General features: G+C 47.1%; 1 protein-coding gene across 2 annotated transcripts in view; it reads right to left on the minus strand.

The window, feature by feature from the left end:
- The window catches only part of LOC132405668 (synaptopodin), a 137,627-nt gene that overhangs the window by 60,192 nt on the left and 59,613 nt on the right, over nt 1–17,822 (minus strand). The gene's annotated exons all lie outside the window — the stretch shown is intronic.

Below are 17,822 nucleotides of genomic sequence, written 5' to 3' on the forward strand. Positions count from 1 at the left end.
ACCAGACATGAATACAGCCAAATGAAACAGTATTACTCCAGGGTCAGAGTGCTAAACACAGTACCAACAGTTATTCACAGCACAATGCTCGTGCAGCGCATATACAATATCAGCAAAACACAGTCTCACAAAAACAGATAGTCCATGAATGTTGCAGCAGTTTGCAGTCCAACATAACACTGCTTGTCCTCCTCGGAGCAAACACTGGAGAGCAGCATGGACACCACACCACAACACCTCTGGGACCAACTCCGCCATTGGCCCCACAAATAAACACTGAATCAGACCTGCCAGCCTTCCACAGCACCAACTCATTCCACGTTTCTGTTCAAGGGCACTGCTGATCCCATACCAGGCCAAGATGCAACCAAACTGTGTATTGCCCATCACTGTCACCATCTGATGATGATGCTTGTGAGTTCCTACAGAAGTTTGTGTGTGCTTGTCTGGATTTCTGGCATCTCCTTTGAACCTACCCACTTCTCACCTTAAATGCATGCCCCCTGGTATTAGATATTTCAACCCTGGGTAAAAGACACTGTCTGTCTACTCTCTCTATGCCTCTTGTAATCTTCCATCAAGAAAGAAAGATTTGGTTTATTTGTCACATGTAGATGAAACACCAAAGCACAGTGAAGTGTGTTGTTTGCGTCAACAGCCAACACAGGCCGAGGATGTACTGGGAGCAGCCCACAAGTGTCACCACACTTCCAGCGCCAACATAGCGTTCCCACAACTCACTAACCCTAACCCATACATCTTCCTGGAACGTGGGAGGAAATCGGAGCACCTGGAGGAAACCCTGCAGCTCACTGAGATAATGTCGGACAGAGAGTGGTAGGAAATGAACCATGAGCTCACGATCGCTGGTGCTGTAACAGCGTTACGCTCACCGCTGAGCTATCGTGCCACACTCCGGCCTCCTTCCAGCACTGCCACTCCAGAGAAAACTGAAAGATGTTCTTTGGGGTGGCAAGGATAGCGTAGTGGTTAGCACAATGCTTTACGACACCAACGGCCCGGGTTCAATTCACGCCACTGTCTGTAAGGAATTTGCACGTTCTCCCCATTACTGTGGGTTTCCTCCGATGCTCCAAAGTCCAAAAACATGCTGGGTGATGGTCAATTGGTCATTGTGAATAGTCCTGTGATTAGGCCAGGGTTTAATCGGGGGTTGCTGGGTGACGTGGCTCAAAGGGCAGGAAGGCCTGTTCCACACCGTACCTCAATCAATAAATAGATAAACAAACAACCCCCTATGTTTGTCCAAACTCTCCCTCAGGCTCTTAGCCTCCAACCTGTTGAATCTCCTTTGCACCCTCTCCACAACCTTCCTATAACTGAGTGCAATACTCCAGATGTGGCCTAACCAGGGTTTGATAAAGCTGTACCACGACTTCAGGACTCTTTAATGCGATACCACGAATAACAAAGGCAGGCCTAGCATTTGCCTTTTCTTACCACCCTTGGGACCATTGAGTTATGGACTTAGGCCCCCAAGATCCCTCTGAACATCAGTGCTGTTTTAAAGATTGGCTTTAGTAATCACACATACGTCGAAATATCAAAATGCATCATTTGGTTCAACGGCCGAGGATGTGCTGGGGGCAGCCAGCAAGTGTAACCATGCTTCAGGCACATCATAGCATGCCCACAACTCATTAACCCTATCCGGTACATCTTTAGGATGTGGAAGAACCACAGCTCATTAACCCTATCCGGTACATCTTTAGGATGTGGAAGAACCACAGCTCATTAACCCTATCTGGTACATCTTTAGGATGTGGAAGAACCACAACTCATTAACCCTATCTGGTACATCTTTAGGATGTGGAAGAACCACAGCTCATTAACCCTATCCGGTACATCTTTAGGATGTGGAAGAACCACAGCTCATTAACCCTATCCGGTACATCTTTAGGATGTGGAAGAACCACAGCTCATTAACCCTATCCGGTACATCTTTAGGATGCGGGAGAAAACTGGAACACTTGAAAGAGACTGATGTGGTTATGGAAGGAACATAGAAATGCTACCATTCTGCCTCGATTTTTCTGGTTTTACTTCAGCATGCCACAACTGTTCCGCTTCACGAAGGCTAACACACCCGTGGTTCTGACAGGACTGACTTTGTCACCCAACTTGGTACGTCATCAAAGACTCTCGCAAGTTTCTGCGGAAGTAATGTGGAGAGCCTTCTGACTGGTTGCATCACCGTTTCGTGTGGAGGGACCACTGCACAGGGTCAAAATATGCTGCAGAAAACTGTCAACTCAATCAGCTCCATCACGGGCACGTCCCACCACCATCAACCCTCCCCCAGTGTCGAAGACATCTTCAAAGGCGGCATCTGTTATTCAGGACCCCAGTCACCCAGGACAGGTCAGGGAGGAGGTACAGGAGCCTGAAGACACACACCCACCATTTCAGCAACAGCTTCTTCCCCTCCACCATCCGATTCTGAATGGACAATGAACCCAGGAACACCTACCTCACTGCTTTTCGCTCTCTTTTTGCACTACATATTTAATCTATTATATAGATATACTTGTTTTTTTTTTAATTTACAGTTTTTATTATTATATATTACATTTTTTTCTGCTGCCACAAAAACAACAAATTTCACAAAATATGCTGGTGATGTTAAACCTGATTCTGATTTTGATTCACCCTCTTAACTGTTCTCTTTCCAAAGTTGCGAAGCTGGGAGCAACCCCTCCCTGCAGGGAGGGGATGTGAGCAATCATGGTCCTATCCTCCCGCCGCCAGCCAGCGCATCTCCTCTGACTGCAGAGACCACGGCAAAGCACTGTGAGAGGGGAGGTCAGCGGAGACACAACCCCTCTGAAGGTTGCACCTTTCGCTTAGTAGCTCGTTTATTATTTGGTTATCCATGCAGGGGTTTCCAACCTTTGCTAGGCCACAGGCTTCAGAGACACAGGACTCAACAGGCCCTTCTGGCCCATGAGCCTTGCTGCCCAGCAACCCTCCGATTTAACCCCAGTCCAATCACAGGACAGTTTACAAAGACCAATTAACTGACTAACCGGTACGTATTGGACTGTGGAGGAAACCACATGCTCAGAGGGAGAATATAAAAACTTCTTAGAGGACGCTGGAATTGAACTCTGAACCCTGACAAGCCGAGTTGTAATAGTGTCACGCTAACCGCTACGTTACCATGGCGTTCCAGGTTTACTATTGTCCCGTGTACCAAGGTTCAGTGAAAATGTTTGTTTGTATGTCGTCCATACAGATCAGATCATTACACAGTGTACTGAGATAGAACAAGGGAAAACAATAACAGAAAGCAGAATAAAGTGTCACAGTTACAGAGAAAGTGCAGTGCAGGCAGACAATAAGGTGTGAGGTCATAATGAGGTAGATAGTGAGGTCAAGAATTCATCTTATTGTGCCAGGGACCATTCAATAGCGTATTAACAGCAGAATACAAGCTGTCCTTGGGCCTGGTGGGACGTGTTTTCACTGATAACAGTGGGGTAGAAGCTGTCCTTGGGCCTGATGGGACGTGCTTTCACTGATAACAGTGGGGTAGAAGCTGTCCTTGGGCCTGGTGGGACGTGCTTTCACTGATAACAGTGGGGTAGAAGCTGTCCTTGGGCCTGGTGGGACGTGCTTTCACTGATAACAGTGGGGTAGAAGCTGTCCTTGGGCCTGGTGGGACGTGCTTTCACTGATAACAGTGGGGTAGAAGCTGTCCTTGGGCCTGGTGGGACGTGCTTTCACTGATAACAGTGGGGTAGAAGCTGTCCTTGGGCCTGGTGGGACGTGCTTTCACTGATAACAGTGGGGTAGAAGCTGTCCTTGGGCCTGGTGGGACGTGCTTTCACTGATAACAATGGGGTAGAAGCTGTCCTTGGGCCTGGTGGGATGTGCTTTCAGGCTTTTGTATCTTCTGCCCAATGGGGGGGGAGAAGAGAGAATGTCTGGGGTGGGGGGGGGGGTCTTTGATTCTGCCGGCTGTTTTACTGAGACAGTGGGAAGTGTAGACAGAGTCCGTGGAGGGGAGGCTGGTTTCTGTGACGTGTCCACAACTCTCTGCAGTTTCCTGTGGTCTCGGGCAGAGCGACTGCCGTACCGAGCTGGGTGCATTGGGATAGGATGTTTCTGCGGTCTGTCGATAGAAATCAGTAAGGGTCAAAGGGACATGGCAAATTTCTGTGTAACTGACACAAAATGTTGGATGAACTGAGCAAGTTGGGCAGCATCTATGGACGGAAATAACTTCTTCCCTTCCGCCATTAGATTTTTGAGTGGACAATGAACCCATGAGCACTACATCACTTTTTCCACCACATCACTTTTTCTAATATGGATATTTTCTATGTATAGTAATTTTTAATGTCTAATACTGAACACCAGAGATTCCGTAGATGCTGGAACTCTTGAGATACAAGTGAAGTGGAGTCTTTCCTCACCGACAGAACTCAGCTGGAGGGACTGTTAAAACAGTGGCACTCGGCAGCACCATGTACCCAAACTTCTCTCAGTCAGAGCGAAGGGTTAGGTTGATCTTAAAGCAGGTTAAAAGGTTGGCATAACATTGTGGGCTGAAGGGCCTGTACTGTTCTATGTAACTCAGCAAGGCCAACAGCATTCCTCCCGTTGGCAGCTCAGACCATTCATCAAGACTGGGAAGGAAGGGGAACAAGAAAGGGGGTAAGGGGAGGGGGTCACAAATTCCTTTAGCCTCCTGTGGTATGTCATCTTATATTCTGACATTCACATGTGAAGAGAAGGATCCCACCCACCCTGCTCATGGCCTGTTTGTCCCATTCCAATCAGGGAGGAGTCTACGTACCATCCACACCAGGAACAGTTACTTTCCCCAAGCCGTCAGGCTAATCGACCACTCCACCTCTGACCACCACAGACACACCATCTAGTATCACTTCATGTACATGCAATTAGTCTCTGTACACTCAGTAGTCATCTCCTGTACCTAATAAAGTGGCCATTGAGTGTATGTTCACTGCTGCTGGAGCCCTTTCACTTCAAGCTTCCATGTGTCGTGCATTCAGAGATGCTCTTCTGCACACCACTGTTGTAACTGTTGTAATTTGAGTTACTGTCACCGTCCTGTCAGCTTGAACCAGTCTGGCCATTCACCTCTGACCTCTCTCATTAACGAGGTGTTTTTGCCCACATGAACTGCCGCTCACTGGATGTTTTTTGTTTCTCGCACCATCCTCTGTAAACTCTAGAAACTGTTGTACACGAAAATCCCAGGAGATCAGCGGCTTCTGAAATATGCAAATCATCCCATCTGGCACCAACAATCACTCCACAGTCAAAGTCACTTAGGTCACAATTCTTCCCCATTCTGATGTTTGGTCTGAACAACAACTGAACCTCTTGACCATGTCTGCATGCTTTAATGCATTGTGTTGCTGCCACATGATTGGCTGACTAGATATTTGCATTAATCAGGTATACGTATGTACTTAATAAAGTAGCCACTGAGTTTACACAAGAGTTACTCAAACATTGCGTTGTATAAGATCGTTTTTATATAGCATTGATATTTATTGTGTTTTGTTTATTGTCTTTTTTATCTTATTGCGTTTCTTTGTGCTGCATCAGATCCAGAATAACAGTTACTCTGTTTGGTTTACACTCGTGTTCTGAAGAACGGAAATAAATGGTCTGGAATCTTGGATTTTGACGTGTACGTTGGAAAAGAGTGCAAGACCCTGCTGGGCGTTGGTAAGAAGAATACCGCAAATCCAGTTCACTGCTTTACTGGTGAGACGGACGGCGGGGAAACTGTGTGGCCTTGGCTGCAGTGCAGACTAGGCCTCATGCTGCCTGTTGCAAGTCAAGTCAAGTCACTTTTATTGTCATTTCAACCATAACTGCTGGTACAGTACATAGTAAAAATGAGACAACAGTTTTCAGGACCATGGTGCTACATGACACAGTACAAAAACTAGACTGAACTACGTAAAAAAAACACTAGAAAAAAAGCTACACTAGACTACAGGACTGCATAAAGTGCACAAAACAGTACCGGCATTACAATAAATAATAAACAGGACAATAGGGCAAGGTGTCAGTCCAGGCTTCGGGTATTGAGGAGTCTGATAGCTCGGGGGGAGAAACTGTTATATAGTCTGGTCGTGAGAGCCCGAATGCTTTGGAGCCTTTTCCCAGACGGCAGGAGGGAGAAGAGTTTGTATGAGGGGTGTGTGGGGTCCTTCATAATGCTGTTTGCTTTGCAGATGCAGCGTGTAGTGTAAATGTCCGTAATGACAGGAAGAGAGACCCCAATGATCTTCTCAGTTGACCTCACTATCCACTGCAGGGTCTTGCAATCCAAGATGGTGCAATTTCCAAACCAGGCAGTGATGCAGCTGCTCAGGATGCTCTCAATACAACCCCTGTAGAATGTGATGAGGATGGGGGGTGGGAGATGGACTTTCCTCAGTCTTCACAGAAAGTAGAGACACTGCTGGGCTTTCTTTGCTATGGAGCTGGTGTTGAGGGACCAGGTGAGATTCTCCTCCAGATGAACACCAAGAAATTTTGTGCTCTTTACAATCTCTACCGAGGAGCCGTCGATGTTCAGCAGAGAGTGGTCGCTCTGTGCCCTCCAGAAGTCGACAACCAGCTCTTTTGTTTTGTTCACATTCAGAGACAGGTTGTTGGCTCTGCACCAGTCCGTTAGCCGCTGCACCTCCTCTCTATAAGCTGATTTGTTGTTCTTGCTGATGAGACCCACCATGGTCATGCCATCGATGAACTTGATGATGTGGTTCGAGCTGTGTGTTGCAGCATAGTCATGGGTCAGCAGAGTGAACAGCAGTGGTCTGAGCACGCAGCCCTGGGGGGCCCCCATGCTCAGTGTGATGGTGTTGGAGATGCTGCTCCCGATCCGGACTGACTGAGGTCTCCCAGTCAGGAAGTCTAGGAAGCAGTTGCAGAGGGAGGTGTTCAGGCCCAGTAGGCTCAGCTTTCCAATCAGTTTCTGAGGGGTGACGGTGTTGAATGCTGAACTGAAGTTTATGAACAGCATTGGAACGTACATGTCGCCCAGGAGGGGAGAAACTGGAGGCGGTGTGGCACGGTGTCCACGCTGGCTCCTCCCATCAGTGCTGCCCTCCTGTGTTCGTTCGGTGGAATGACAAGCTGGATTGTGTGCATGCACTTGTCCGTGGACTGCTGAGGGCCAATGAAATCCGGGCACCATCAGTTTACGGGATACGTCGCTCAGCAACTTGGGCGATATTATATCTTTTTGTTTACCTCTATCTTATATGTGCGGAAGAATATGGTTTCATTTGGCAGCATTTATAAATGGTTGAATGACAATTAAACTTGAATCTGAACTTGAAAATCCTACAAAAAGTAGTGGATATGGCCCAGTCAATCACAGGTAAAGCCCTCCCCATGATAGAATATTGCCACAGGAAAGCAAGCATCCATTATCAGGTACCCCCACCACACAGGTCATTCTCTCTTCTTGCCAATGCCATCAGGAAGAAGGTACAGGAACCTCAGGACCCACACCACCAGCTTCAGGAACAGTCATTGCCCCTCAACCAACAGGCTCTTGAACCAGCGGGGGTAACTTCACTCACCTTCACTCAACCCATCACTGAACTGCTCCCATAACTTTCAAGGATTCTTCATCTCATGTTCTTGATATTTATTGCTTATTATTTATTATTCATTGCTTATTTTCTTTTATTTCCTCTTTTTGTATTTGCAGTTTGTTGCCTTTTGCCCATTGACTGTCCATCTTTGTGTGTGGTTTTTCATTGATTCTACTGTGTGTCTTCATAGTTACTGTAAATGCCCACAAGAAAACGAATCTCAAGTTAGCTTGTGATGACATATCTGTACTTTGATAATAATTTACATCAAACTTTGATGAAGGGTCTTGGATGAAACCTAGGTTGTTTATTTCTCTCCTCAGGGTTCCCAACTGAACTCCACGGACCCCTTGGTTAATGGCAGGGGTCCGTGACATAAAAAGGGTCGGGAACCCCTGCCCTAGATGCTGCCTGACCTGCTGAGTTCCTCTGAGATTCTGCAGGTGCTGGGGACATGAGAGGGCAAAGGTTACTCATGAGCTTCTGAGATCTGGGCCTAATAATCTGAGACAGAAAATATTTATCATCGGTTGCCATGCCAAACATTACCAGAACATCTGCCGCTGGTCTTTATCCACCTCCCACACATTCAGTTTGACCTACTTCTCATATTTTGCATATGCTTTCAAAGTGTAAAGAGTTCAAAGCAAATATATTATCTAAGTATATATATGTCATCATATACAACGCTGAGATTCATTTTCTTACAGGCATTCACAGTCATTACAAAAAAACAAAGATAAAACAAAATAATAATAGTAAATTTATAATCAGTGAGAATCAAGAACATGATTTGAAGAGTCCTTGGAAGTGAGTGCACTGGTTGTGGGAACCATTCAATGTTGGGGTGAGTGGAGTTATCTTCTCTAGGTCAAGTTTGGAGGAGCTGCAAGCTGTTCTGCCCAAAGGACGAAAGGTTAGAGCAAGAATTCTTCCAGAGAAACGTTCTCCCCCTAATGGACGAGCAGGCTCGAGGGATGAAGAGCCTAATTGTGCTCCTGTCCAAATCCCCAGCACGAGGGAGCTGTCTGGGACACCGAGGAGATCACAGTTAGACAGCACTTCGGCCTGACGTATCCGTAACAATCACACACACATCTCTACTGCTTGAGTTATGGAGAGAGAGGGGACAGGCCGGGACTGTTTTCCCTGAGGCGCAGGAGACTGAGTGAGGGGTGACATTGTAGAGGTTCATAGGGTGTGGATAATATGACTGGTGAATGCTTCTGCTTTCTGAGGAGGTTGTAAAGAGCTGGGATTTCCACATCTGGTACTCACCTTCTTCTACAGATGCGCAGTAGAGAATATCCAAACTTAATGCATCACTACATGCACTTCAGTGGGCGAGAAGGCTCTACAACGGGTAGTCAAACTGCCCAACGCATCACTGGCACCAGCCAACCCACCTTCAAGGGCATATATACACAGAAATGCTGGAAAAGGGCCAGTAACGTCATGAAGGATCCCACCCACTGTTTATAGACTGTTTGTCCCACTCCCATCATGGGGGAGGCTACACAGCATCAACACCAGGACCACCAGTCTTAAAAACAGATACTTTCCCCAAGCAGTGAGGCTGATTAACACCTCCACCCACTAACCCACCCCTCCACACCCCCAACCACCACTACTTTATCACTTACTGTCAGAGTCATCATATGTACAGATGCTCCTGTGCCTAGCGTCACTTTATGGACATAAAATCAATCTATGTATTTAAACAATTTTATGTATTTATATTTTAAAAAATTATTATTGTATTTTTTTGTGCTGCCTCAGATCCAGAGTAAAACTATTTTTCTCCTTTACACTTGTGTGCTGGAAGTTACATTAAGCAGTTTTGAATCTTGATTTTTCAAGAGAAATATTCTTCACCAAATGGCAGAGCAGACTTGGCCTAACTCTGCTCCTGTGTTTTATGGGTTTATGGTCTAAGTCCTTAGTAGTCGAGGGAACTGTCTAGGACATTGATGAGATCATAGTCAGACATCCCTTCGGCCTATCGTATCCATGACAACCATCTCTACTGCTTGAGTTATAAGGAGAGGCTGGGTTGGATGGGACTGGAGTGCACGAGGTGTTGGAGAGGTTCATGAGGATTAGGTGACTGGTCACAGACTCTTCACCATAGTAAAACTAGAAGGTAAAGCTTTAAGCTGAGAGGGGAAAGATTTTAAGGAGTTTTGAGGATCAAGTTTTCACACAGTGAGTGATGTGTGAATGGAATGAGCTGGCAGAGGAAGTGGTAGAGATGAGTACAACTTAACTGTTTAAACTGGCAGAACCAGGCCATTCAGCCCATCGAGTCTGTACCATTCCACCATGGATGATTTGTTATCCTCTCAATCCTACTGTCCTCTCTTCACCCCGTTAACCTTTGACACCCTGACTATACAAGAACCTATCAAACTGCTTTAAACATACCCAATGGTTAGGTCTCTACAGCCGACTGTGGCAACGAGTTCCCCAGATTCACCATCCGACTACAGAAATCCCTCCTCACCTCTGTTCGAAAGGGACATCCTCCTGTTCCGAGGCTGAGTCCTCTGGTTCTGGATTCCCCCACCATGGGAAACATGTGCTCCACATCCATTAAATATTCTAGAGGCATTAATGAGATGCTCTCCATCCCATCTGCCCCCCATCCATCTAAACTCCAGCGAGTACAGGCCCAGAACCATCAAACACACCTCATGCATTAACCCTTTCATTCCTGGGATCATTTTCTTGAACTCCTCTCCAATGCCATCATATCTTTTCTTAGATAAGGGGCCCAAAACTGCTCACAATACTACAGGTGGGGTCTGAGGCCTTATAAAGCCTCAGGAGACATGAACGATGTGCAGGTTCAGAGGAAGCTCCTGTGTCTCCACACTAGTTGACAAAACAAACAAAATCACAGTCACATCCTCGTGAATCTTTTCAGCACCCTTCCCAGATTAATCACACCCTGCCTCTAGCCGGGCAACCAGAACTGCGCACAATTAATTCTCTAAGAGTGGTCACACCACCAACTTAGCAGCAATCGTGACACTTTACAGCACCAGCGATTTGGACTCAATTCCTCCCGTTGTCTGTAAGGAGCTTGTACGTTCTCCCTGTCACTACATGGGTTTCCGCCCACTGGCCAATCACAGCGAGGATTAGTAAGCTGTGGGCAAGCTATGTTGGTGCCCAAAGCATGGGGCACTTGTGGGCTGCCCCAGCACATCCTGTGACAAATAGTTAATACTTATCTGATATTTATTACTCATCTGAACTTCCCTTACAATCGAAACCAGATTCACCACTTCCACTGGCAGCTTGTTCCACACTCTCACCACCCTCTGAATGAAGAAGATCCCCCTCAGGTTCCTCTTAAACACCTCACCTTTCACCCTTAACCCTTGACTTCTAGTTTCACCCAAACTCAGTGAGAAAAGCCTGCTTGCATTTACTCTCCATTGGTCAGGATTGACCATGGATATTGCATCCTAGCTGTCTTTGTGATACGCAAGTCAGGGCAGTACAACGTGGAGAACAAGCTGTTGCCCATGTAGTGAGCCTCCCCTCGCCACACATCTGATGAATCCAAAGGAACGGCAGAGACTGATACAGTTTGGCACCAGTGGCATCGCAGGAGTTGCCAGTTAGCGTTGAACTCAATGTAGGACTGTCTTAGGAACTCCAGCTCTGGATTTTCCCTCGGGGTTTATTCCAAAAGTCTTCCCCATGAGTGGGTGTGGCCACAGGGCAGCGGAGGTTTGAGATCGGAGTTTTGCTTCTCCTAGATGAGCTGCCAAACACAGCTGATGAGCCCCATCTTCCCAAAGCAACTGGTTTTAAGGTGTCAGTAGCCTGCCTTTGCCCCTTCTGCTGTCAGTAGAAATGGTTTCCCCAGGCTTAGTGGCTCAGCCACACACGATAGCTGGGAGATGGACTTGGCTGTCTAAAGCTGTCTGGGAGGATTTAATAGGTAGTGGGAACCACCCAGGCTGTAACAACCAGAGGAAACCACCCTACCTATATCACTCATAATTGTGTAAATCTGCCCTCACTTTCCTGTGCTCCAGGGGGTAAACTTGCCCTGCTCAGCATGGAGAGCGGCCCCTTGTCCATGCCGTGCTGGGCTGGGGGTGGCCCCTCCTGCTGGTGCTGCTCTCCAGTGGATAGAGCTGGAGTGTCTGTGATTGACCCAGTGTGAGATGAGGAACTGCTGCGTGCTTGTTCTTACAGAAACGTGGCTCCAGGACAACATCAATCTGTAGGCCATGACACTCAGCGACTTGGGCTAGGTTGATGTTTTTTGTAACTATCTTTCTCTCCTATATATATGCCTTGTGTGTGACAGTTGGCTCTGTGTTTTTCACGTTGATCCCGGAGTAACACTAGCTCTTTTGGCTGTATTCAGGTACAGTTGAAAGACAGTTAAACTTGTCTACCTGAGCTAGTTATCATACGAGGAACGTTCGATAGCTCTGGGTCTGTACTCACCAGCATTCAGAAGGATGAGGGGGAATCTCAGTGAAACCTTTCAAATGTTGAATGGCCTAGACAGCATAGATGTGGAAAGGATGTTTCCCATGGTGGGAGAGTCTAGGACAAGAGGGCACAGCCTCAGGATAGAGGGACACCCTTTCAAAACAGATGCGGAGAAATTTCTTTAGCCTTAGGGTGGTGAATTTGTTGCCACATGCAGCTGTGGAGGCCCGGTCATTGGGTGTATTTAAGGCAGAGATTGATAGGTTCTTTATTGGACATGGCATCAAAGGTTACATGGAGAAGGTTGGGGAGTGGGGTTGAGGAGGAGATAGAAATAAAGGATCAGCCTTGATTGAAAAGCAGAGCAGACTCATTGGCCAGATGGCCTAATTCTGCCCCTATGTCGTATGGTCTTATGGTCTTATATTGCTGGAAGAATTCTGCAGATCAAGCAGCTTCTTATGGAAAGGAATAAAGAGTCAAAGCTTCGGGCCAAAGTCTGACTGTTGCATCTTCCCTCAAATGTCAAGTGGGCAGGATGCAGCACCCCGACACTCTCTGATGTAAATGAAAACGGGCTGCGTCATCAGCGGTAACGGAGACCGCTCCCCTGGGCTCTAAATCTACAGATGGAATCTGTTGAATGTCTAATTGGAGGTGGCAGGCTGCCCACTGGATAATTGGATCAAACAGTTGACGGTACCACAAACGATCTGGGGTGACCCTTGGGGTTTGCAAAGCCTTAGAACCCTCGTTAGCCAAGCAGTGACCAGTGAATTCCGCATTCAGCAATGCTCTTCTGCACACTGCTCTTGTTACATGTGAGTTACTGTCACCTTCCTGTCAGCTTGAACCAGACTGGCCATTCTCCACCGACCTCTCTCATTAACGAGGTGTTTCCACCCACAGAACTGCAGCTCACTGGGTGTTTCTGGTTTTCACAGCATCCTCTGTAAACTCTAGAGACTCGTGTGTGACAATCCCAGGAGATCAACAGTTTCTGAGATACTCAAACCACCCCATCTGGCACCAACAATCATTCCATGGCCAAAGTCACAATTCCTCACCATTCTGATGTTTGGTCTGATCAACTGAACCTCTTGACATGTCTACACTGAGTTGCTGCCACATGATTGGCTGATGAGATAATTGCATTAAAAGCAGGTGCACCCATGTACAGGTGTACAGGTGTACCTAATAAAGTGGTCATTGGTGGATGTTACTAAATTGATTTAATTATTTGAATGCAGCGTGGAACAAGGTCCATTCCAGACCTTCGAATCGTGCTGCCCAGCATTCCTCGATAGAACCCTAATCGCAGAACGATTTACAGTGACAATTAACGTACCAACTGGGACGTCATTCAGCTGTGGCTGCTCCAGAGCCCCCAGAGGAAAACCAGGCGGTCACGGGGAGCACGTACAAACTCCTGACAGACAGTGGAGGGAATTGAACCCGGGTTGTTGGTGCTGTAAGTTATTGTGCTAACCACTACGTTACTGTGCGATGGGAATCAAACCCGGGTCACTGGTACTGTAAAGCGTTGTGCTAACCACTATCATTCCCGCGCGATGGGAATTGAATCCGGGTCACTGGTACCGTTACCGTTGTGCTAACCACTACACTACCGTGTGATGGGAATTGAACCCGGGTCACTGGTACTGTAACCGTTGTGTTAACCACTACACTACCGTGTGATGGGAATTGAACCCCGGTCACTGGTACTGTAGCCGTTGTGCTAACCACTACACTACCGTGTGATGGGAATTGAACCCGGGTCACTGGTACTGTAAAACGTTGTGCTAACCACTACACTACTGTGTGATGGGAATTGAACCCGGGTCACTGGTACTGTAAAACGTTATGCTAACCACTACACTACCGTGTGATGGGAATTGAACCCGGGTCACTGGTACTGTAAACCGTTGTGCTAACCACTACACTACTGTGTGATGGGAATTGAACCCGGGTCACTGATACTGTAAAACGTTGTGCTAACCACTACACTACCGCGCGATGGGAATTGAACCCGGGTCACTGGTACTGTAAAACGTTGTGCTAACCACTACACTACCGCGCGATGGGAATTGAACCCGGGTCACTGGTACTGTAAAACGTTGTGCTAACCACTACACTACCGTGTGATGGGAATTGAACCCGGGTCACTGGTACTGTAAAACGTTGTGCTAACCACTACACTACCGCGCGATGGGAATTGAACCCGGGTCACTGGTACTGTAAAACGTTGTGCTAACCACTACGTTACTGTGCAATGGGAATTGAACCCGGGTCACTGGTATTGTAAAACGTTGTGCTAACCACTACACTACCGTGCGATCCGTAAAGCTGCCCTGAGAGCCATTTTCTTGCAGGCATTCACAGTAGAGCAAAGAAATACACAGAATCAACAAAAACTACAGACAAAGACTGACAAGCAACCAGTGTGTAAAAGATAAAATGTGTAAACAGTAAACCAAATGTGTCCACGTGTGTGTGCATGTGTGTGTGTGTGTGTGTGCGTGTGTGTGTGTGTGTGTGTGTGTGTGTGTGTGTGTCTGTGAGTGTGTGTGTGTGTGTGTGTGTGTGTGTGTGTGTGTGTGTGTGTCTGTGAGTGTGTGTGTGTGTGTGTGTGTGTCTGTGAGTGTGTGTGTGTGTATGGAACATTCTGCCAGGGGATATGAAGTACATTTAAGCAACTCTTAGACAGGAACATGGATGACAGAAAAATGGAGGGCTACGTGGGAGAGAAGCTACAGAAATGCCAGCAGATGGCATCCTTGGGAGAGGAAGGATTACCTGGGGACATCATGGAGGGCTGACCCAGGATGGCAGGCTCTGCCTAGGCTGCTGTAGGGGTGATGGGCATAACTAACTGATTATTGTGGGAGGGAAGGGTTAGATTGATTTTGGAGTTGGCTAAAGGGTCAGCACAACATTGTGGGCCAAAGGGCCTGAACTGTGCTGTTCTGTTCTATGTTCGAACTCCAACAACAGTCCAGAGGGTGAGCAATCACTGAGTTCAGCACCTTCCCAGCATGCACTCTCCATGCTTATAGTACACCTTTACTCTCCCATGCTGAAATCTAGAGCTGAAAATAAACCACAGGTTTATTCTCGAGCTGCATCGGAGGAGACAGAAGGTCAGTTGTCGTTTTGGGTTGAGGCACTGACCATCCAAAGCATCGAGGTGTAGGTCTTGATGTGAAATGTTGACCATCTCTCTCCCTCCACAGATGCTGCCTGACATGCTGAGTTCCTCCCAAAATGTAACTTTCTCTGCTGTTGCCCAGCCACTAGAGGGCACGTGACTGCATCAGCACAGTGGTCTTAATGTCACTCCCTCATATCACACGGATCACCTCGACACCGAGTGTCTGCCTCGGGAGAGTTTCTTCAGCCTTCAAACCGAAGCTCTGGAACACCCCCACTGAACCTCTTCCTTCATTTCTAAGCTCCATCCGCTTTCATCAGTCCACCCTGGTTATCGAGGGGTTTACCAGTACCACACCATTTACCAAGGGGTTTACTAATACCACACCCAGTTATCAAGTGGTTACTAATGCTACACCTGGTTATGGAGGGGTTTACTAAAACTACACCTGGTTACTAAAGAGGTTACCAATACTACACCTGGTTAACAAGAGGTTATCAATACCACACCAGGTTATGGAGGGGCTTACTAATACCATATAGACCTGGTTACCTCTTCCCATTGCTACCAACAGGGAGGAGGTACAGGAGCCTGAAGACACATACTTGATGTTTCAGGAACAGCTTCTTCCCCTCCGCCATCAGATCTCTGAATGGACAACAGAACCATGAACGTTACTTCACTATTATATAAATAAATGTATTTATTATTGTAATTTCTGTATGTATTGCAGTATTCTGCTGCCACAAAACAATGTATTTCACAACCTATGTCAGTGATAGTAAACCTGATTCAGTGGCTGTCCTGGGGGGTGGGGGGGGGGGCTGTATCTTATATTTTAGTGAGCCCCACTTTGACTTAGCTGTTCTTCCGGGACCCCCGGCACCCCAGTCCAATCCCAGAATCCAGGCTGAGTTCTTGGCTCACTCCTCTTATTCTACACTGTCATCATCCTCACGTCAGACATTACTGTCGTGTTTGGTGCGGCAACCTCCCACGATGTATGAAAACTACGGTGAGCTGTCAGGTCAGCAGAAAAGGTGATTGTCTACAGGGCTTGTACATGTCCAGGACACAAAGCGGGCAAGGAAAATCATTGCCAACATTGCCCACTGTCGACAAACTGCTTTTTCCGAAAGTTCCCGTTTGGAAAGCATTATAAGACTATTAAAACAAGAACTTCACACCATTTTAAAAATTCCTTCCCCCAGGCAGTTAGTCGGATCAATCATTCTAGTTAGCCCCGCTCCTCGGGTGGTGGTGTGGAGACACGTCTCTGTCAAAGGAGGGGTAAGGCACTCCTTCCTTCCCCCACCCTGCAGGTGCAACACCTGCTCAGCCCCCAACCAGGGTCGCGTGAAGCCGTGGGAGCAGGTGGTGGGTGGTCGTGTGAGCAGCCGGTGCAGATCACAGGTCCTGGTTATGTGACCACTGGCGCCAGGCAGACAGTCTCTGAAGAGTATTGGCAATGTCTGGGGTCACCCGTCTTGTAAGGACACTGTAAGGAAAACCACTTCCGTAGAAAAAGTTGCCAGGAACAGTTATGGTCATGGAAAGGCCACAATCACCCACGCCAGCACCACGCAGCATAGGACGATGAAGACCTGCCTCTATCACCCCCATCACTACACTGTAAACACTTTAAACCACTGTTTATAACGCTGTTGACATTGTAAACACACACTGGTGTTCATGTATTTATGTGCCTTTATTCCATATCCATGCTTCTGGCATTATTTTTACACAACTCTTTACTTACTGAATGTTGTATTTTGTATTTTGTTGTATTTTGTACATAAATTTTGTACATGTATTTTGGTGCATAAAGTTGATCCCTGATCCTTGATCGTTCTCCATCGCCACACTCCTCCAGCCTGGAACACTGAAGAGCAGAGGCCTCGTCCCTCTCTGAACGAGGGGGTCTTCTAGCCTCGGGTTACCTCAGAGCAGCAGCAGCCTGCACCACGCTTCTCAGCAGTAGCACCAAGCAAATGCTGCTGTTCAGCCACGTGAGGAGACTAAGAGGCTTGATCAGACTTCAACGAGGCTTTAGGAGTGAGGTCGAGAGGCAATAAAGGAATTTACAGCATAGGTCCCCGCCAGCTGAAGTCAGGGATCTTCGTGGTTTATTGACCATTTGAGTCTGAAGATACACACACGATAATTCAGGAACAGCTTCTTCCCCTCCATCATCAGAGACCGAACCCATCAATGCTACCTGTCTTTGCACTGTTTATTTAGTAATCTAAATTAATTTTATGCCTGCACTTGTATTGCTGCTGCAAAACAAAAAGAATTATTTTATTTTTAGAATTATTATTTATAGATATGGGGTGGAGCAGGCCTCACCACCCAGCCCAGCAACCCACCGATTTAACCCAAGGCTAATCATTGGACAATTTACAATGATCAATTAACCTACTAACACCTATATCTTTGGACTGTACCCAGAGGAAACCCTCACACACGCAGGAAGAGGGCACCAGAATTAAAATCTGATCTCCAACACCCCGAGCTGTAATAGTGCCACATTAACCACGACGTTATGTTATGTAGGTGAATGTGGCCCAGTCCATCGTGGGTAAAGCCCTCTC

The sequence above is a fragment of the Hypanus sabinus genome, chromosome 15 (assembly GCF_030144855.1).
Source record: "Hypanus sabinus isolate sHypSab1 chromosome 15, sHypSab1.hap1, whole genome shotgun sequence".
NCBI classification, from domain to species: Eukaryota; Metazoa; Chordata; class Chondrichthyes; order Myliobatiformes; family Dasyatidae; genus Hypanus; species Hypanus sabinus.